General features: G+C 44.7%; 1 protein-coding gene across 1 annotated transcript in view; it reads right to left on the reverse strand.

Annotated features, from left to right (window-relative positions):
• Window positions 1-22,631, reverse strand: part of GUCY1A2 (guanylate cyclase 1 soluble subunit alpha 2) — a 398,286-nt gene that overhangs the window by 165,317 nt on the left and 210,338 nt on the right. The gene's annotated exons all lie outside the window — the stretch shown is intronic.

Here is a 22,631-nt window from a genome sequence, read left to right on the forward strand (position 1 = left end):
AAAAGAGGGATATTACGCTTTGTAATGAATAGAGGAGTGACAATATCAGGGACATAAAAAATTAATGTGAAGGTGGTGGAAAAATTATACAGGGATTCATAATGAATTGGTTGGGGGAGGATGCTATTTAGGGACTTATAATGAATTGGGGTGGGACAGGATGCCAACAGGGACTTACAATGAATTAGCGGATGAGGATGAGGCTACCAAGGGCTTATAGTGAATTTGGGGGGGTTGGAGACAATGCTATCAGAGACTTAACATGAATTGGGAGGTGGGCGATGATGCTAAGTCCCTGATTATGTCCTTCCCTGCCCCTCAATTCATTATATTTCCCTGTATAACGTTATCTCACACAACCCAATTCATTATATCGCTGTTCAATGACATAATGGATTTTGGATGGGGAAGTACGCTATCAAGGATTTATAATAAATTGGAACTGGAGGATGATGCCATCAGGGACTTATTATGATTTGTGAAGGAGGACACAATATAGCGACTTACAAGGAATTTGTGAAAAAGAGGACACAGGACAGGGACCTAGAATAAAATGGGAGGGGAGAATTACGGTGACTGATTAATTTATATATATTGGTCATCAGAGGAAATTATGTGTGTGTGGCTTATAGTATATTAATGGTGGGGAACATATTTGTATTCAGGGGCACAGTTTGGGGGATTTTTTTCTATTCAGGAGGCAAATGTATAAATATAATATATGTGACCTTGTTATTTTCAGTGCTGCAGAGATTAGTGTGACAAAAAGAGTTGTGGCTGGGAGATGTTGTCAAGAAGGTCTGACCGGATAGGGAAGAAAAAACAGAAAACGGCTCTAATCAGAAGAGATGTCAGAAGTAAGTCACTGGCTGTAAGTATTATTCTGTACCTGTGACGCGCCCACTGGGCCTGTGCTGTGCAGGGGAATACCCGGAGCCGGATCGCTGGGAAGCTGGGGGTTGTAGTCTCCGTGTGGCGGTGACCCGGTCCGTGCCCAGGGTGGTCAAACCAGTGGCAGTCTTAATATATAGCAAATGTCCGACTACGCCACCCGTGGATTGCGGTCAGTGGGGACCGCCGCTGCGCTGCCGACCGCTGAGGCTGATGTTGTTTGCGCAGCCGAGTATGGGATAACTCCCCACGGGAGAAGTATTGCCTCAGGGCAGCTAATGTGGATGATGGTGGTGATGGTGTGAGCGTCCCAGTACTAATGGTGCTGGTGCGGCGAGGAATCACAGAGACGTGCAGTTGCAGTTTTCAATGCTTTACTCACAGTTCTTTATCAGGTCACTTATGCGCAGTTAGGACCGCCCGAGTCATGCTGCGTCCTCCAGGCAAGGGACTCGACCAACTCCCAGGCAATTCCAGAGCGTGGCACAGGGCTCCCTTCCTTTCCTTTCTCTGGCCGTCCCCACCAGTGACCCACCTTTGTCCAGCTTCCTCGAGCCTTCTGTTGGCGAAACCTCTCTCCAGTTTCCCTGACCCTATACGGTATGCCTTTCTGGTGGATGTAGTGAGGGGTCGCACCAAGATGTGGTAACAACCTCCGGTCTTTGGCTGAGGAATCTGTTGCCTCCACCAATTTGGGTTCCGGTACCCTGTTCTGCCAACCCTTCACCCAGTATCTCCTCTGGGCATATGGGGTTCCTTCTGTCCTCGTGTCTCTGGGCCTTTCTCTGTGTTCCTGCTTCCTTTCTCCTCTGTTCCAGTTCCTTTCTTACTTTCCTTTCTGTTCTTTCTTCTCTCTCTCAGGCTCCAGCCTCCTGACAAGGCCTGCCTGCAGAGCAGAGCCCATGCAGGGGCTCTGCTTCCTGTCTTCTCCTCAGACTGTCTCCACTGAACTGAACTGGACTGAACCCTGTTCTAAGATGGTGCCCACCTTTTATACCTCCTTCTGACACCCGAGCCCAGGTGACTAGCAACCAATGGGCTCCTGCCTATGCCCAGAGACCCACCCCTATCTGCTCCTACACCACTGGGTATTCCACCCCCTCCCCACTCCAGCCAGGAACAGATGCTGTCGTGCCTGCACTTCTGTGGGAGCACCGTTGAGCTGTCCCTCGGAAATGGGGTGTGTGTGGTGCATGCAGCTAAACGAGTCCTGGTCCACACTCCATCCTTACCTGGGAGTGGAATATCACACCTCTGGTCTGAGGTGCAATACCCCTGTAGCAGCCAAGCCCTCGGGGTGCTACACCTGCACTGTATGACTTAGAGTAATACCAGTGTTTGTAAAAAGACCTCCATTAGGCTATATTCTCACAGATTTTTTTATTGGACGGCCCACATGGAATCATGAGATGGTGCTATATATAATAAGGGAAGAAACTATGTAACATACATATATATATGTATATACACTGCTCAAAAAATAAAAGGAACACTGAAATAACACATCCTAGATCTGAATGAATGAAATATTCTCATTGAATACTTTGTTCTGTACAAAGTTGAATGTGCTGACAACAAAATCACACAAAAATCATCAATGGAAATCAAATTTATTAACCAATGGAGGCCTGGATTTGGAGTCACCCCCAAAATTAAAGTGGAAAAACACACTACAGGCTGATCCAACTTTGATGTAATGTCCTTAAGACAAATCAAAATGAGGCTCAGTATTGTGTGTGGCCTCCACGTGTCTGTATGACCTCCCTACAACCCCTGGGCATGCTCCTGATGAGGTTGTGGATGGTCTCCTGTGGGATCTCCTCCCAGACCTGGACTAAAGCATCCGCCAACTCCTGGACAGTCTGTGGTGCAACGTGACGTTGGTGGATGGAGCGAGACATGATGTCCCAGATGTGCTCAATCGGATTCAGGTCTGGGGAACGGGCGGCCAGTCCATAGCTTCAATGCCTTCATCTTGCAGGAACTGCTGACACACTCCAGCCACATGAGGTCTGGCATTGTCCTGCATTAGGAGGAACCCAGGGCCAACCGCACCAGCATATGGTCTCACAAGGGGTCTGAGGATCTCATCTCGGTACCTAATGGCAGTCAAGCTACCTCTGGCGAGCACATGGAGGGCTGTGCGGCCCTCCAAAGAAATGCCACCCTACACCATTACTGACCCACTGCCAAACGGGTCATGCTGAAGGATGTTGCAGCAGATCGCTCTCCACGGCGTCTCCAGACTCTGTCATGTCTGTCACATGTGTTCAGTGTGAACCTGCTTTCATCTGTGAAGAGCACAGGACGCCAGTGGCGACTTTGCCAATCCTGGTGTTCTGTGGCAAATGCCAAGCGCCTTGCACGGTGTTGGGCTGTGAGCACAACCCCCATCTGTGGACGTCAGGCCCTCGCACCACCCTAATGGAGTCGATTTCTAACCGTTTGTGCAGACACATGCACATTTGTGGCTTGCTGGAGGTCATTTTGCAGGGCTCTTGCAGCGCTCCTCCTGTTCCTCCTTGTACAAAGGCGGAGGTAGCGGTCCTGCTGCTGGGTTGTTGCCCTTCTACGGCCCCCTCCTGGTGTACAGGCCTGTCTCCTGGTAGCGCCTCCAGCCTCTGGACACTACGCTGACAGACACAGCAAATCTTCTTGCCACAGCTCGCATTGATGCGCCATCCTGGATGAGCTGCACTACCTGAGCAACTTCTGTGGGTTGTAGAGTCTGTCTCATGCTACCACAAGTGTGAAAGCACAACCAACATTCAAAAGTGACCAAAACATCAGCCAGAAAGCATTGGTACTGAGATGTGGTCTGTGGTCCCCACCTGCAGAACCACTCCTTTATTGAGTGTGTCTTGATAATTGCCAATAATTTCCATCTATTTTCTATTCCATTTGCACAATAGCATGTGAAATTGATTGTCAATCAGTGTTGCTTCCTAAGTGGAAAGTTTGATTTCACAGAAGTTTGATTTACTTGGAGTTATATTCTGTTGTTTAAGTGTTCCTTTTATTTTTTGAGCAGTGCATATATACACACAGAGATACACACACTATATTTAATCAGTAGCTTTGTCGCCATAAAAGGAGGTGTGTCATGGGTGTGTCAGATGTGACAGTCACCCTGCAGTTGACTGCAGAAGATCTCTTTGTTTGGCATTACAGACACCTTCTCAGATCTGTCTCACTCTAAAACCCAGCGGCTATCTCCCTCCTGCTAATTGACACCCAGGCCTGGGTGTTTAAATACTTTCTGCTTGCTACAGGGAGGTGACTGTGATATTCAGTTTCCTTTGTGAAGGCTTGGAGCTATTGCTGTCTGCTTACATCCTCTCTGGTGTTAGGAGGACGTGTGGTGTAATCTCTCTGAAGTCAGCTCAAGCTAAGTTACTTTCCCCCGTGTTTGTCTCCCTTGTTGTCTTCAGTTGTTAGTGGGAACTGACTAATGCTCATTCCCCCTTCCCTATCCAGGGCCAATCTCTAGGGAAATACAGGGTTTAGGTTTTCCTGTGCGGCGATTGGTGAGGAACCAATATAGGGATGATAGGGGAGACAGGGTGATATCAGATCAGCCTAGGAGGTCTCCACTCCCCCTTTCCCTAGTGTCTGGGCTCCCTTCCCCTCTTCCCTTCATGTTGCACTTAGTCTTTCCCACACCTTGCGTGACAGGTGGGCCCAGACACATTTATTGCACATGGGTCCCAAGCTGTCAGTTTCCATCCCTGCATCATGCTGCTCTCAGCAAAAAAAACTGGTGTCAGATTCCCTTTAAAGTGGAACTTTCATAAACTTTTGAGAGGTCAGAACTTTTGATCGGTGGGCGAACAGGTGTTGAGACCTCCTTCATACCCTAAATCAAATAAACAGAAGCTTTAAGCTGACTGATCTGTTCTGACAATGAAGGCAGGCTCCACAGACTTTCTCATTATATGAGCTCTTCTGCTTCTTTGTTTTAGCGATCAGTGGGAGTTTTAACAATCATGGATCAAAACTTCTGACATGTCTGTGTAGTGAGCTGGCCGGCTCTGGCTGTTCTGTGATTATTGATATAGAGCCTGTTACAGAAGTGATTACACAGGATGATGTTGCCACCTTGTGGCCAGAGGTTGCACCTGCGCAGGGTGTGATGACAGAGAAAAAGACTGAGCCTCCTGTGTCCCGCCCTAGAGAGTCACGTGACCAAAGTGGGAAGCAGGAAAAAGCGCGCGAGGAGTCGGCTGTGGTCTGTGAAAAGAGCCAGGACGGTGTGCAGGCCCTCGTGTGTGGCGCAGGAGAGACTCTCAACGGGATTTCTTTTACCTGACACCATATCCTCGGGGCCTTCCCCAGCTTCTTCACTGCTGAGGGATATAGCTATTACACTCCCTGCTACTGCAGTGTGGACTACATAAGGGATCCACCAAAGCTGCTATCCGGATCAGAGAGACTGTAAGCGGGTCCTCTGGCGAGAGGCCGAAGTATTCCCTCCTTTCAGCGTAATTTGTTGTTCCTGTTTTTTTTCCGGCTGGGACGCCCTCCTGCAAAGACAGACAGGCCTGCGACGGGGGACACATCCTTCTGGAGTAAAGGGTAACGTGTGAGTAGGGACAGTGAGGGTCAGCTTATCACTACACGTTATTACTGTGCATATTTACGGTTGTCATTTATTGTTTGTTTTTTTTCTTTGCTGTGTTAAAAATGTATACGAGTAAAGATACGGTTATCAAGATGGAGTCTGTGTGTGGAGATCTTGCTGGGCCAGATCATAGATACCAATGCGCGGCCTTGCCCGCGGTCACTTCATCTGGCGTAGTCGGCAGGATCTGTGACCAACAGGATTCCCACCCAGGCCATGTGTACAGTCAGAAACCCCCGCCGGTGTCTATTGTGAATCAGGTTAGGAAATTTGGCGGACGAAACTACCCTGTACCAGAGTGGGCGGAACAAGTCCGGATACTGGGGGAAATGTATAATATTGACCCTAAGACCTTGGCAGAAATGGTGGTACTGACGCTAGAGGGGGAGGCATGGACGACAGTCAGACTGGAGACGGTCAGGGGCCAGCGTACAGTAGATGATTTGGTGCGGGTGCTGGAGAACACCTATGGGCCGACCACATACCAGGGAACACTGCGACACATGTTCTTTAGACGGATGCAGCTAGAATGGGAGGATATTCCCCAATATGCGAACGCCCTTCAGGTACTCCTTGAACAAACCTGTGGAAAAGGGGAGCAACTAGCTGGTATGGCTTCTCGTGACCTGGTACTAAGAGACCAATTTGTAATAGGACTGAGAGACCAGTATCTTAACCGCACGTTAGAGGACTTGATCCGGATGATGCCGGCTCTTACTTTTGCTGAAGTCAAACAGGAAGCCATAGAACGTTCAAGGGGACCCGTCATGGATGTGGGGATTCAAGGTGCTGCGTGCAGATCCATATCTGACATTAAAAATCCGAACAGTGACACGGAAGACCTGAAACAGATGGTAGCAGACTTACAGAGACAGATATTACAGTTAACATTAGACCGACAGGGAGACCAGCGAAGACAGCCTTGGTCATGCGGTGATCCTCGCCATAGGGCAAATCATTGTCCTCAACACTTCCCTCCGCAACAACCTCCGTCGCACCAACGAACAAACCCTCAGTCACCCCAGCGAAGGGAATTTCGATCAGACCAGCGAATTGAACCCCAGCCATATCCACAAGCAGAGCTACCACGCCGGGCCTCACCACAATGGCCGCCGTTAAACTAGACACCCCTGCAGCTGAGGCTCGCGCAGCAGGGGAGGCCAAGGAGAGGGGTGTGGAAAAACAGAGCCGATGGCGGAGTGCTCTTGCCGCGAATAGCCCGACACTTGAAGTTATCCTGGAAGGAATTGCCGTACAGGGACTGATGGACACCGGGTCACAAGTGACCACGATCTCTGAACAGTTTTACGAAAATTACCTCAAACCAAGAACTGCTCGTGACCCAGACACCACCATTAAGATTATTGCGGCTAATAATCTACCCATTCCAGTGACCGGAGTTGCTTGGATGGACACAAAGGCCTGCGGACAGGACTTAGGGAAACGAGGGATCGTCATCGTCAAGGAAGGTTTCGGCTCCGAGACCCCAGTGATAGTTGGAATGAACATCTTGAAAGACCTGGATCTTATGCTGTTGACAAGAAAAGGACCCAAATACTGGCAGAAAGTCACCAAACATAAGCCGACTCGTCTGGCGTTCCAGCGCGTAATTCGGACCGTTGGACTTCAACAGATGGCAGAGGAACAACTACCCCTAGCCGCCATTACGGTGCCACGCCGTACCCGGATTACTTTGCCCGCTGAAAAAGAGACAGTCATTTCCTTACCCCTTAACACCCACCGACAACTTGAGGGGGTTGAAGTGTTGATCGAGCCGAGGACCCCAAGTGGGGGTAAGCTAAACCCACTAGTTGCTCGCACTCTAGCTGTCGTGAGGAATGGGAGAGTCCCTGTCAGGCTAAACAACACCGCAGACGTAGGCCTAGCCCTTGAATCCGGCATTCAACTTGCCCGGGTATATGCTCTACCCACGGAAGTGAATCCCATTGGACCCCTAGAATTCACCCCGTCTACAGAAGGCGACTGGACGGTAACCGTCTCAGCCATAAACGCTCAAGTAGACGATGAAGACATTGGGCGAAAACTACGGGAAAAAGTGCAGCTAGAGACGTCTCAATACACCAAACAAGAAGTGTCTCAAGTGGAGGAACTCCTGCGGGAACACCAAGACTCCTTTGCAAAGCATGACACAGACTTTGGGTGTACCACCACTATCCAGCACGAGATACCCACGGGCGATACCCCCCCTATCCGCGAGAGGTACCGGCAGATACCACCTCAGCAATACCAGGAGGTGAAAAGCCTGTTAGAATCTATGCTACACGCCGGAGTGGTACGTGAAAGCCAGAGCCCGTGGGCTGCACCCGTGGTGATAGTCAAAAAGAAAGATGGTTCCCTAAGGTTTTGCGTGGACTACCGTAGGCTGAACGCTTGCACTATCCGGGACTCATATCCACTTCCTCGGATCGAAGAGTCACTGACCGCCCTGAAGAAGGCCAAATATTTTTCGTCCCTAGACCTAGCCAGTGGATATTGGCAGGTTCCAATGAGTGAGAAGGACAGGGAAAAGACCGCCTTCATCCTTCCCATGGGCCTGTATGAGTTCGACCGGATGCCGTTCGGCTTGAATATCGCACCGGGGACCTTTCAGAGACTAATGGAACGCTGTCTGGGGGACTTCAACTTTGAGTTTACGCTGATATACCTTGACGACATCGTGGTATACTCCGCCACCTTTGAAGATCATCTTCACAAGCTTGGCCAAGTGTTCCAGCGCTTGAGGCGACACGGCTTGAAGTTGAAGCCCAGCAAGTGCCGTCTGTTCCAGCAGGAAATCGACTACTTGGGTCACCGGATCTCGGCCGAAGGCGTCCTGCCCTCTCCGGAGAAGATAGCAGCCGTTCAAGAGTGGCCGCAGCCAACTACCGTCAAAGAAGTCCGGGCTTTTCTGGGGCTAGCAGGCTACTACCGTCGGTTTGTCAAGGACTTTGCTCGGCTTGCTGAACCACTGCATGAGGTTCTCCGAGGGACAGCAAACAGCCCCAGAGGACGACGCATCAGTTGGGGGCCTGACCGAGAAAAATCCTTTCTGGCACTTAAGGCTGCTCTAACATCACCCCCTGTTCTGGCATATGCAGACTACACATTACCGTTTCAGTTGCACACCGACGCCAGCCTTCAAGGTCTAGGGGCGGTCCTCTCTCAAGTTCAAGATAATAAAGAACGCGTGATAGCCTATGCCAGTAGGTCTCTCCGTGACACCGAAAAGAATCCCGTCAACTACAGCTCCTTCCGCTTGGAACTCCTGGCTCTGACTTGGGCTATGACGGAGAAATTTGCTGGCTATCTGACAGGAGCGGAAGTGCTGGTCATGACGGACAACAATCCTCTTGCCCACCTAGAGAATGCCAAACTAGGGGCAATGGAACAGCGCTGGATGGCCAGGCTCTCTAGATTCCAGTACAAAATTAAATACAGAGCGGGGAATGAGAATCAGAATGCTGACAGCCTGTCTAGAGTGACATCATCCCCGCCAGTGGGATCGGCTGATCATGAAAGATGGAGTCCTGTGTCGCAGGGCCCTTTTATCCCATATGCTGGAGGAGTGTTTGCAGATTGTCGTCCCGGTGCAGTTGGCCCATGAGATGGTGGGCGAAGCTCACAGGAGGAACGGCCACTTCGGCATAGACAAGACCCTCCGGTGGACCCAGCAGTTCATTTTTTGTCCGGGGCTCCGTAAGTTGGTTGAAAACGTCTGTCAAGCATGCCGTACCTGTGAATTCCACAAGTCCGCGGAGCAGCGTGCCCCCGTTCAGACTATTAAGACGTCGAGGCCCCTCGAGCTGTTGATGGTGGACTATCTGTTGATCGGAACGGCGAATAGTGGCTACCAGTACTGTCTGGTGATGGTGGACCACTTCACGAAATTCGCTGTCGCTGTTGCTACGAAGGATCAGACTGCTGAATCAGCTGCACAGGCTATCTGTCAGCAATTCGTTCGGGTCTACGGGTGTCCGGAGCGGCTACACTCTGATCAGGGGGCTTGTTTCGAAGGGCGAGTCATTGAAGAACTCCAACGGATGTATGGAATCAAGAAGTCCAGGACCCCCCCTTACCATCCACAAGGGAATGGGGCGTGTGAACGCTTTAACCGGACCCTCTTACAACTGATCCGGACTTTGGCTGAAGACAAAAAGCCCGACTGGCCTCGATTCCTCCCGGAACTGCTGTGGGCCTATAATAATCAGGTCCATTCCGTCACCGGATACACCCCATACACCCTTCTCTTTGGCCGTCCAGGCAAAGACATCCATGAGTTGCAACTGTCTAGCTCCGAAGAAGATACCTGTGGTACCTATCCTTCCTGGCTACAAACACACCGCCAGAGAATGGAGACTGTCTACCGGCTAGTAGGCCGACAAATTCAGGATCAAGTGCACGCTGACCCACTTCCGGTACAAGAAGACCCACTGAATGTAGGTCAACTGGTCCTAGTCCGAATAAAGAAGCCGCAAGGGAAACTCCGGCCCAAGTGGGAGACCGAAGTCTATCGAGTAATTGGACAGCCGTACCCCGGTGGCCCCGTCTATCGAGTGCAGGGCGAAGACAGCGGCAGCATCCGAACTTTGCACCGTAATATGTTGCGCCCCTGCCGTTCCCAGCCTGACCCCCCTACTGTGATACCTAGAGAGATGGATATCACTAATACTGTCGGAGACACTGACCCCGGGGATGTAGAGACTGAATGCATGCCTACCCCTGTCCGTCCGACTGACGCACTTGAACCGATTACCTCCTCTACTGACATGTCGACTGGGAAAGAGAGTGGGGTGACTGATAGGAGAGAGGGGATCCAACCCGTTAGGCGGACAACGAGGACCACTGCAGGGGTACCTCCAGGACAGTCCTACAGAGACCAATATGTGTGGCCCTCTTCCCAGCCGCCCCCTGTCACATCCACAGCCATCGCCGCCCTGGAGCCGGTCGTTGGCAGGGACTGCCAACCTTTGAGTGGGGGGGCGTGTAGTGAGCTGGCCGGCTCTGGCTGTTCTGTGATTATTGATATAGAGCCTGTTACAGAAGTGATTACACAGGATGATGTTGCCACCTTGTGGCCAGAGGTTGCACCTGCGCAGGGTGTGATGACAGAGAAAAAGACTGAGCCTCCTGTGTCCCGCCCTAGAGAGACACGTGACCAAAGTGGGAAGCAGGAAAAAGCGCGCGAGGAGTCGGCTGTGGTCTGTGAAAAGAGCCAGGACGGTGTGCAGGCCCTCGTGTGTGGCGCAGGAGAGACTCTCAACGGGATTTCTTTTACCTGACACCATATCCTCGGGGCCTTCCCCAGCTTCTTCACTGCTGAGGGATACAGCTATTACACTCCCTGCTACTGCAGTGTGGACTACATAAGGGATCCACCAAAGCTGCTATCCGGATCAGAGAGACTGTAAGCGGGTCCTCTGGCGAGAGGCCGAAGTATTCCCTCCTTTCAGCGTAATTTGTTGTTCCTGTTTTTTTTCCGGCTGGGACGCCCTCCTGCAAAGACAGACAGGCCTGCGACGGGGGACACATCCTTCTGGAGTAAAGGACTGGTAACGTGTGAGTAGGGACAGTGAGGGTTCAGCTTATCAGTACACGTTATCACTGTGCATATTTACGGTTGTCATTTATTGTTTGTTTTTTTTCTTTGCTGTGTTAAAAATGTATACGAGTAAAGATACGGTTATCAAGATAGAGTCTGTGTGTGGAGATCTTGCTGGGCCAGATCATAGATACCAATGCGCGGCCTTGCCCGCGGTCACTTCATCTGTATGACTGATCTGCATTGCTATAAGCTCCATAATAATGCATGATTACAACTTCATTGTACACACAGGGTTCCTCTGTACTTTCTGCATAAAACTTTATATAAAATAAACCATAAACTTTTAGTCAAGGCTACTTGGAAAGTTTTTTTTCTGTTTTTTAGTTTGGATGCACAGGAGATTACATTTATTATTTTTATTATATGAATCGCATTACTTTGAAGGCTAAAGAATAAACCATTTTGAGAAGAAAATGCTAATAGTATACAGCGGAATCTTAAAGATGAAACAGAATGTTTTTCATCCGATGATATAAAAAGAATAAATTAGACAAACATAACAGCTATAAAAAGCTGAAGGCCGAAGTAATAAACACAACAGAATGTAGACTAGATGCCTGGTGGAGATAGCGGCAGTGTCTGAGATGGACAGCGCAAGCATCAGTGTCAAGGATGAAAGAAGAACTATGGTGACGGTGTTTAAAGAATCTTATTATTGTGTCGTGTGGACCGGAAATACAAAAGAAATAATGCAACCATTCAATATAAGGCAATGCGATCAATGGTTGGTAAGAGGTCTATGAAAAAAATACAGTTTCAGACTCCAAATAGACATTATGTGAGTTTTCAATTAATCTTCTTTGAATCACTATTTGGGGAACATCTGTAAACTACCATTTAGCGTTACAGATATGTCTACCCTTGAATTGGCTTAGGGCTCTAATTTCTCAAGATACAAATTCAATATACAGTACAGACCAAAAGTTTGGACACACCTTCCCATTTAAAGATTTTTCTGTCTTTTCATGACTATGAAAATTGTACATTCACACTGAAGGCATCAAAACTATGAATTAACACATGTGCAATTATATACTTAACAAACAAGTGTGAAACAACTGAAAATATGTCTTATATTCTAGGTTCTTCAAAGTAGCCACCTTTTGCTTTGATGACTGCTTTGCACACTCTTGGCATTCTCTTGATGAGCTTCAAGAGGTAGTCACCGGAAATGGTTTTCACTTCACAGGTGTGCCCTGTCAGGTTTAATAAGTGGGATTTCTTGCCTTATAAATGGGGTTGGGACCATCAGTTGTGTTGTGCAGAAGTCAGGTGGATACACAGCTGATAGTCCTACTGAATAGACTGTTAGAATTTGTATTATGGCAAGAAAAAAGCAGCTAAGTAAAGAAAAAAGAGAGGCCATCATTACTTTAAGAAATTAAGGTCAGTCAGTCCGAAAAATTGGGAAAACTTTGAAAGTGTCCCCAAGTGCAGTTGCAAAAACCATCAATCGATACAAAGAAACTGGCTCACATGAGGACCGCCCCAGGAAAGGAAGACCAAGAGTCACCTCTACTCCTGAGGATAAGTTTATCTGAGTCACCAGCCTCAGAAATCGCAGGTTAACAGCAGCTCAGATTAAAATTCTGACCAGTGTCACTTTATGTGGTAATAACTCTGGAACGTTTCAACGGATCCCCCTGATTATGAGATTGTTTTTTGGTGTGACATATTGTACTTCATGATAGTGGTAAAATTTCTTCAATCAGACTTGCGTTTATTTGTGAAAAAATCGGAAATCTGGCGAAAATTTTGAAAATGTTGCAATTTTCAAACTTTGAATTCTTATACCCTTAAATCAGAGAGATACAGGTGCATCTCACTAAATTAGAATATCATCAAAAAGTAAATTTATTTCAGTTCTTCAATACAAAAAGTGAAACTCATATATTATATAGAGCCATTACAAACAGAGTGATCTATTTCAAGTGTTTATTTCTGTTAATGTTGATGATTATGGCTTACAGCCAATGAAAACACAATAGTCATTATCTCAGTAAATTAGAATACTTTATAACAGCAGCTTGAAAAATGTTTTTAAAATCCGAAATGTTGGCCTACTGAAATGTATGTTCAGTAAATGCCCTCAATACTTGGTTGGGGCTCCTTTTGCATCAATTACTGCATCAATGCGGCGTGGCATGGAGGCGATCAGCCTGTGGCACTGCTGAGGTGTTATGGAAGCCCAGGTTGCTTTGATAGCAGCCTTCAGCTCGTCTGCATTGTTGGGTCTGGTGTCTCTCATCTTCCTCTTGACAATACCTCATAGATTCTCTATGGGCTTAAGGTCAGGCGAGTTTGCTGGCCAATCAAGCACAGTGATACTGTTGTTTGTAAACCAAGTATTGGTACTTTTGGCCGTGTGGACAGGTGCCAAGTCCTGCTGGAGAATGACATTTCCATCTCCAAAAAGTTTGTCGGCAGAGGGAAGCATGAAGTGCTCTAAGATTTCCTGGTAGACAGCTGTGCTGACTTTGGTCTTGATAAAACACAGTGGACCTACACCAGCAGATGACATGGCTCCCCAAACCATCACTGATTGTGGAAACTTCACACTAGACCTCCAGCAGCTTGGATTGTGGCCTCTCCACTCTTCCTCCAGACTCTGGGACCTTGATTTCCAAATGCAAATTGGAACTCTAGGACCTTGTGGAGTGTGTTAATGACTGTCTTCTGGACATCTGTCAAGTCAGCAGTCCGTCAGTCATGATTGTGGAGCCTACTGAAACAGACTAAGGGACCATTTTAAACGCTTAGGAAGCCTTTGCAGGTGTTTTTGTTAATTATTTTAATTTTCTGAGATAATGACTTTTGTGTTTTCATTGGCTGTAAGCCATAATCATCAATATTAACAGAAATAAACTCTTGAAATAGATCACTCTATTTGTAATGACTCTATATAATATATGAGTTTCACTTTTTGTATTGAAGAACTGAAATAAATTAACTTTTTGATAATATTCTAATTTGGCGAGATTCACCTGTATATCGCACAAAATAGTTAATAAATAACATTTCCCACAAGTCTACTTTACATCAGCACAATTTTTGAAACATAATTTTTTTTTGTTAGGAAGTTAGAAGGGTTAAAAGTTGACCAGCGATTTCTAATTTTTACAACAAAATTTACAAAACCATTTTTTAGGGACCACATCACGTTTGAAGTGACTTTGAGGGGTTTATATGATGGAAAATACCCAAAAGTGACAGCATTCTAAAAACTACACCCCTCAAGGTGCTCAAAACCACATTCAAGAAGTTTATTAACCTTTCAGGTGCTTCACAGGAACTGAAGCAATGTGGAAGGAAAAAAATAACATTTAACTTTCTGTTCACAAACATTTTACTTTTAGAACTCAATTTTTTTATTTTCACAAGGGTAACAGGAGAAAATTGACCCCAAAATTTGTTGTGCAATTTCATCTGAGTATGCTGATAACCCATATGTGGGGGAAAACTACTGTTTGGGCACACAGCTGGGCTTGGAAAAGCGCCATTTGACTTTTTGAATGCAAAATTGGAATAATAAGCGGACGCCATGTCGCTTTTGGGGAGCCCTTGATGTGCCCTAGACCCTTCAAGGAACTTATCTAGATGTGTCGTGAGCACCTTGAACCCCAAGGTGCTTCACAGACGTTTGTAACGTTGAGCCGTGAAAATAAAAAAATCACATTTTTCCCGCAAAAATGTTCTTTCAGCCTCAAATTTACCAAAGGGTAACAGGAGAAAATGGACCCCAAAATTTGTTGTGCAATTTCTCCTGAGTACGCAGATACCCCATATATAGGGGAAAACTACTGTTTGAGCACGCGGTAGGGCTCAGAAAGGAAGGAGTGACGTTTTGGAACGCAGACTTTGATGGAATGGTCTGCGGGTGTCATGTTGCATTTGGAGTGCACTTGATGTGCCTAAACAGTGGAAACCCCCCACAAGTGACCCCATTTTGGAAACTAGACCCATAAAGGAATTTATCTAGACATGTGGTGAGCACCTTGAACCCACATGTGCTTCACAGAATTTTACAACGTTGATTTTTGAAAATGAAAAAAAAATATTTTTCCCACAAAAATGTTTTAGTCCCATTTTTTTCCATTTTTACAAGGATAGCAGGAGAAAATGGACCCCAAAATTTGTTGTGCAATTTCTCTTGAGTACACCAATACCCCATATATGGTCGAAAACTAATTGTGAGGCACAGTGCAAAGCTCAGAAGGGAAGAAGCGCCATATTGGAGTTCAGTTTTTGCTGGACTGGTTTCAGGGTGCCATGTCATATTGGCAGAGTTCCTGAGGTGCCACAACAGCAGAACCCCCCAAAAGTGATCCCACATCTCTCAATGAATTCATCTACGGGTGCAGTGATCATATTGACACCACAGATGTATCATAGAATTTTTTAACATTGGGCAGTGAAAAAATAATAGTTAGATTTTTACCACTAAAATTTTGTTTTAGCCCCAGATTTTACATTTTTCAAACTGAGAAATGTGTAAAAATGGCACCAAATTTTGTCCCACAATTTCTGCTGAATGTAGAAATATAAATAACCAAAGAGGGTCTGTTTCACAGTAAAAACTCTTCCATAACAATATATATGCCTGAAAGAAGAATAGTAAACTGGAGCTTATTCATTAAAAATACAGTTTTTATTAATGAGAAAATAGTTTTCTAACTAATAAAAACTGTATTTTTTTAATGAATATGCTCCAGTTTCCTATTCTTCTTTCGGGTATATATATGAATATAGAAATACCCCATATGTGGCTGTACAGTACTGCTTAGCCATTCTGCGAGACATGGGAGGGAGAGAGCACTATTTGCCTCCTGGAGCGCAGATTTTCCTAGAATAGTTTTCAGACTCCATATACAGAGCCCCTAAGTGCTACAAGAATCCCCTCTCAAGTGACCCCATTTTGGAAATTGTACTCCTTTGGGAATTTATCTACAGGTGTAGATGTTGCAGAGTGAAAATTGCAACCTCCCGTTGTAGTGCCAAGTATGTTGTAGTGACCAGTACATTGTAGTGGCCAGTTCGTGCTTCTGGAGACATGCACCCATAAATTGGGTGGGCTCTCTTCGCTACAGAAATGCCAAACATGTGGATGCTAAATGTGGCTTAGGCATACTGTGGTGCTCAGATTTTGGCTTTGGGAGTGTAGAAATTGCTGAATTTCTTTTGGGGGGCAAGGAGCCATTTCCCTTTTCCAGAGCCGTTGTACTATCAGTAATGTAGAAACCCCCTATATTTCCTTTAACAGATGACGGACGTGAGTAGGGACTTGATTTTTTTTATGGATTGATTTGAAGCTTTTGTTTGGAACATTTTACATATCGTTTGGGATCACATTTATCCGACGCTCTACACTGAGCACTTACATCGGGGTTTCCAACTAAATCTCCAAGTGACATGATTCAGATTTAACTCCTGAGGGATCCATTCACTATAATGAAGCAGCAGAGTTACTCTGGACTCCGTCTGGTCTCTGTTCAGCGTTGTCCTTCTTTTCAGAAGTGCACAAAATTGTGGCAGACCGCGCTTTTATGCACGCCTAAAAAGACGCGCACCGCCGAATCACAGGTCAGATGGCGTCCACAGTGCCTCCATATGCCTCATTATAGGGAATCTTCAGCCAGGGGTACTGTCTGAATCATGTTTATCTGAGATTTACATGGAAACACCGATGCAAGCGCTCAGCGCAGAGCGCAGAATAGATATGAGCTGACTGAGCCATACTGCGATCTTTGAGAGGAAGAATGACCAAATCAACAGCAGGTGAATAATTGGTTTTATTTATTTTTTACGCCGTTCCTTGTGCGGTATAATTGATTAGACACATTTATTCTTCGGGTTGGTGTGATTACAGCGATATATATCGGGTATTTACGTTTGGCTGCTGTCACACACTAATAGACACTTTTTATTGCAAAAACAAATTTTTGCATCCCCATATTTTGAGAGCTATAAGTTTTCCATATTTCAGCCAACAGTCATGTGAGTGCTTGTTTTTTGCGCGACGAGTTGATGTTTTTATTGGTTCCATTTTCATGCAAATTGCATTTTTTGATCGCTTTTTATTCCGATTTTTTAGAGGCAAAATAAACAAAAAACAGCAATTCAGGAACAGTTTTTAGGGGGGGGGGTTTATGCTGTTACGAGTGTAGTAAAATTGAGAAGGCAGATTTATTCTTCGGATCAGTATAATTACAGCGATTGCATATTTATATAATTTTTTATGTTTTGGCGTTTTTACACAATAAAAACAATTTTATAGAAAAAATAATTATTTTTGCATCGCTTTATTCTGAGAGCTATAACTTTTTTATTTTTCGGTTGATGGAGCTGTATGGCGGCTTGTATTTTGCAGGACAAGATGATGTTTTCAGTGGTACCATTTTTATTTACATTTGTATTTTTGAGCACGTTTTATTGCACTGATGATAAAGCATCGCTTTTTGCCTCGTTTTTATTTTTTTATTTAATGGTGATTACTGAAAGGGTTAACTGGTTCGACAGTTTTATAGGTTGGGTCGTTCCAGACGTGGCGATAGCAAATATGTGTTTTTTTTTTTTTTTTACATAATAAATGCATTTATTGGATTAATATTTTTTCTTTTTTTTGTTCTTTATTTTGTGATTTTTTTTTTATTGATATTTTTACAATTTTTATAAACTTTTTTACCCGGTTCCAGTATGGCACATCAACTTTATTTGCCCTGATCACTGAACTGATACTCCGTAATGCTTTGGCATTGCACGGCATTAGATTGGCGTCTCACAGGCAGGGAGGAGGCATGTCAGCTCCTGGTCTGAGCTGGAGCTTACAGGCCACAGTTTCTGGGTGACCCAGCAGCCATCTTCCGGCCAGGGGTCACCATGGAGAGCATTGGCACAACGCGATCATAATCGCGTTATACCGATGGGAGCAGAGAGGGATCTCACTCCCTCTGCGATGCCCATTGATGTCGCTGTCACTATTGACAGAGGCATTGGAGAGGTTAAGCACAGATCGCGGGTGTTGCTGCACAGTGTCAGCTCTCATATGGAGACACTCTCATCTGATCGCGGAGGCGCTCAGCGTGAGCCCGTACGATTGGCACACAGTATCTGTATAGCGGTTTATAGGTAAGCAGTTCCTGAAGCGCCGTACATATACTGTGCATGTTGGGAAGGGGTTAAAAAAGGCTGCCTATGGAAAGTTGAATATGCTGCAAACATAAAAGGCGCAAAACACTAAAAACGTAACAAAAACAGGTGTAAATGTTATAATGAATCAGGCTCTATATATTGTATGAAGAAAGTCCTAATAGGTATTCTTATCTTAACCATTTATACACAGGATAGACACAGGTTCCACCTCTGGGACGTGCACCTATTTCCGGAACAGGGTTTCCCAACTCCAGTCCACTCTATTTACTTCTATTCCTGAAAACGGACAATCACAGTTGAGAACAAGGAGTGACCCAATGCCTTACGTGTGTATAGTATTGCCATTCTTCTTTATTTTGGCCTCCAGCAGTACAATAAAGCAGTCCCTGTCACTAAATTTCCTTCTCTCTAGAACTAGTGAGATGACTCTGTCCCAGCCTATACAGCTAAGCTGACAAATGAGATGCTTAAACATTAAGGCCTCAATTTGTCAAGATTGGTGTTGTTCACTCCAGTCTTGATGAGGGGATGTGGTGGAGTTTGAGGCGCCTGATTCATTAAGAGGCTTAAAGGGAACCTGTCAGCAGGATTTTGCTAAGTAAACTACAGGCAGTGTCATGTTGGGGCTGTTTTACTGATTAAAATGATACCTGAGGTGAAGAAATCCGTCTTGTAGTTCTTGTGTAATCAGTGTTTGCAGTTTTGGGTTAATGATATGCTCGTGCTTCGGGGCGGCCTGTGGTCAGGTCTTTTCTTGCTGATCTAGCCTAGAGCACCAAGATAAGACCCTGCCTAGAGTCCCGCCCTGGAGCACGAGCATATCATTGACTCAAAACTGCAAACACTGATTACACAAGATGGATTTCTTCACCTTAGGTATCATTTTAATCAGTGCAACAGCCCCAAGATGATGATGCCTGTAGTTTACTTAGCAAAATCCTGCTGCCGGGTTCCCTTCAAGAATGGCGTACACCTCCTTACGCTTTGCCACAAGAATTACTCCAGACAGAGACTGGAGTAAGATTTTTTTGCATAAGGTACAACACAGCTAATTATGAATTAGACAAGTGGATGTTGCATATCCGGTCCCACCTCAGCCTCACCTATTTTTGCGGAGCTAGTTGATATAAGTATGAAAATGCTGAATGTCACAAAGTTTTTGCGCGAAACTTTTGTGACTTGTCAAAGTGTTTTATGGCAGATTTCTAGGGTATACACTTTTATGAATAGGCGCCTAAATGATCATTCCCAACACTGCACGTTATTACCTATCCTTTTGCTGTGCCTGTCACATATTTTAAGAACAGGGCTCTGAAATATCCCATTAGAATGGAGGGGTGGCTGCAAAAGGGTACCTTAATTCGATTCATTGTCTATGTGTTTGCCGGATATAGTCAAGTATTGTGCAATGAATGGTTTCCGGCAAGACATTTCAATGCCCGATTCTTGAGATCGGTGAGGTCCCAGCGGACAGATAACCACTGATCCTGTGGATAGATTATAACCTGCAATGTTGGGAATAATTCTTTAATGGGGTATTCCCATCTATCTCAATATGTAGTAGGTGTAATAATGATTATATTAGCAAATACCTCCAATTACAAATGTAGTATAGTTAATCTGATTAGCTATGTTGCTTACCCCATGTGCAGGGCATTGCAGTAGTTTAGGTATCCATGATTACAACCACTCATATAATGACAGTTAGTCAGTTAGTTAGTTGTTTAGTGATCATAATCATGGACATCTAAGCTACTGCAATGCCCAGCACATGTGGTAAGCGACATAGCGAATCAGAAGAACTATACTACATTTGTAATTGTAATATTATTACACCTATTACATACTGGGATAGGATCTTGGAGATGGGAACACCCCTTTAAGTTTAAGTCTATTGTATGTACTCTAGTGGCCATCATGAAAACTGGAATATTTGAAGATTTCTATCACATAAAAAAATGAAAAAACTACCATTAATACATATTAACGCCGTCTAATAATCCATTCCCTTTTAAGTCACGTTTCCCTTTTCCTTATTAAGTCCACTGTATGCAGAATACAAATAGTGGAAATAAAATTTAACTTCAGGCGAATTTGGATTTTACAGCTGGGTCTGCAAATAAAGTCACCTGAATGCCTTGCTGAAGCCGTCACCGCACATGACCCCAGCGTATCAACACTGCAAACCTTCGGCCTGCGACAATGCTTAATGTCTGGCATCATCCCAGAGATTAATGTCTGCACAATGTCTCGGCATGACAACCTATTATTACAGTAGGACAAACATAAGAAATAATTGAATAACAAAAGTGTGTTGGGTCATGAATACAAACTTGGAGACTCGACTTTACACATAATTATGTTCTACCATGAACACCAGCCAGAAAGCGGCTTATACCTACCGTATGTTTAACGAAAGCTCGGCTATGACATAAGTGCTGTCTGGTCCCATCAACTCCGATATTACCTACAGCAATCAATTTCCATTACATGATCGGAATAGACTTGGAATCAATAATTGCAGATTATTGCTTTAATATCACAATTTTAGAGTGTAGAAATGGATTTTCTATAGTATGAGCCCTACACTTTAGGACCCCCATTACTGACGAGTAGACACACAAATACAACTTAAAAGGCAAGATCAGGGTATGGGATATTGATATACACAATTTACTTCGATTAAATGATAGTTTACGGCAAGGACAAGAAGCCGAGATGTGGACGGTAATCACATGGGCTTAAATTGTGGCAGTTTTTATATTGATTGTTAAAAGTCGATTATTCAGTGGGTGAAATATTATTGAACATGTCACCAATTTTCTAAGTAAATATATTTCTAAAGGTGCTATTGCTTTGAAGTTCTCACCAGATGTCGGTAGCAACCCATCCAATCCACACAGGCAAAGAAATCAAACCATAGATGTCCATAAATGAAGTTATGTGTTATAATGAGAAATGACACAGGGAAAAAGTATTGAACATATGAAGAAAGAGAGATGCAAAAAGCCATGGAAAGTCATAACATCAGCTGAAATCTATCAGTGATTAGAAAGCAATCCAGCCACTTAGTGAAAATTATAAGTTTAACTGATGGCCTATAAAATGGTGTTTCATTACCAAGGTGCCACACAAGAAACATCTAATGATGGGTAAATCCAGTGACCTGTCTCAAGACCTTTGCAACCTTATTGTTGTAAAACATACTGATGGCATAGGTTACCGAAGAATTTCTAAACTACAGAAGGTTCCAGTGAGCACTGTTGGGGCCATAATCCAGAAGTGGAATGAACATGATTTCACCATGAACCGGTCACAACAAGGTGATCCTCGAAAGATTTCAGACAGAGGAGTGAAAAGAATTATCAGAAAAGTTGTCTAAGAGCCAAGGACCACCTGTGGAGAGCTACAAAAATACCTGGAATCAGCAAGTACAATTGTTTCAAAGAAAACTATAAGTAATGCACTCAACCTCCATAGCCGGTATGCACGCTCACAATACAAGACATCATTGCTGAGCAAAAAGCATGTTCAATGGTGTTTAAAGTTTGCTCAACAACAGTTAGACAAGCTTGTGAAATACTGGGAGAATATAGTCTGATCAGATGAGATCAAAATTGAACTCTTTGGCTGCAATAATACACACCATGTTTGGAGGCCAAAAGGCACTGCATATCACCCCAAAAACACCATACCAACAGTGAAGTTTGGAGGTGGGAACATCATGGTGTGGGGCTGTTTTTTGGCAAGCAGCACTGGAAAACTTCATATACTTGAAGGAAGAATGAATGGACAAATATGTACCGAGACATTCTTGATTAAAATCTGCTGCAATCTACCAGGATGAAGAAAATGAAATTAGGATGGACGTTTCAGCAAGATAATGATCCCATACACACAGTCAAGGAAACTCTCAATTGGGCTCAGAGAAATAAAATAAAACAGCTTGAATGGCCCAGCCAATCACCTGACCTAAATCCAATAAAAAAATTATGGAAGGAACTAAAGTGCAGACCTTCAGGATTTGCTAAGTACTTGGGTGGACGAATGGGCCAAAATCGCACTTGAGCAATGCATCTATATACACTGAGAAAATTGGTGACTTGCTCAATAATTATTTCACCTGCTGTATATAAATATAAATAAATATATATTTTATTTATTTTATATTTTTTAAACAGTCTGATTGTAATTAAAACAACCTGTAAAACTTGTCAAGATACCTTGCTTATTTCTATAAAGAACCAATAATTCAAAAAATAACATACATCAAATATATGTTAAAAAATACATAAATTAGTTAAACCTAATACATGTGTACATTGCCATAAAATGTCATGTACTATTATATAACAATTGGAATTGGGA

The sequence above is a fragment of the Phyllobates terribilis genome, unplaced genomic scaffold, assembly GCF_046119375.1.
Source record: "Phyllobates terribilis strain yellow unplaced genomic scaffold, ASM4611937v1 Scaffold_2__4_contigs__length_985480577, whole genome shotgun sequence".
In the NCBI taxonomy this organism is placed as follows: domain Eukaryota; kingdom Metazoa; phylum Chordata; class Amphibia; order Anura; family Dendrobatidae; genus Phyllobates; species Phyllobates terribilis.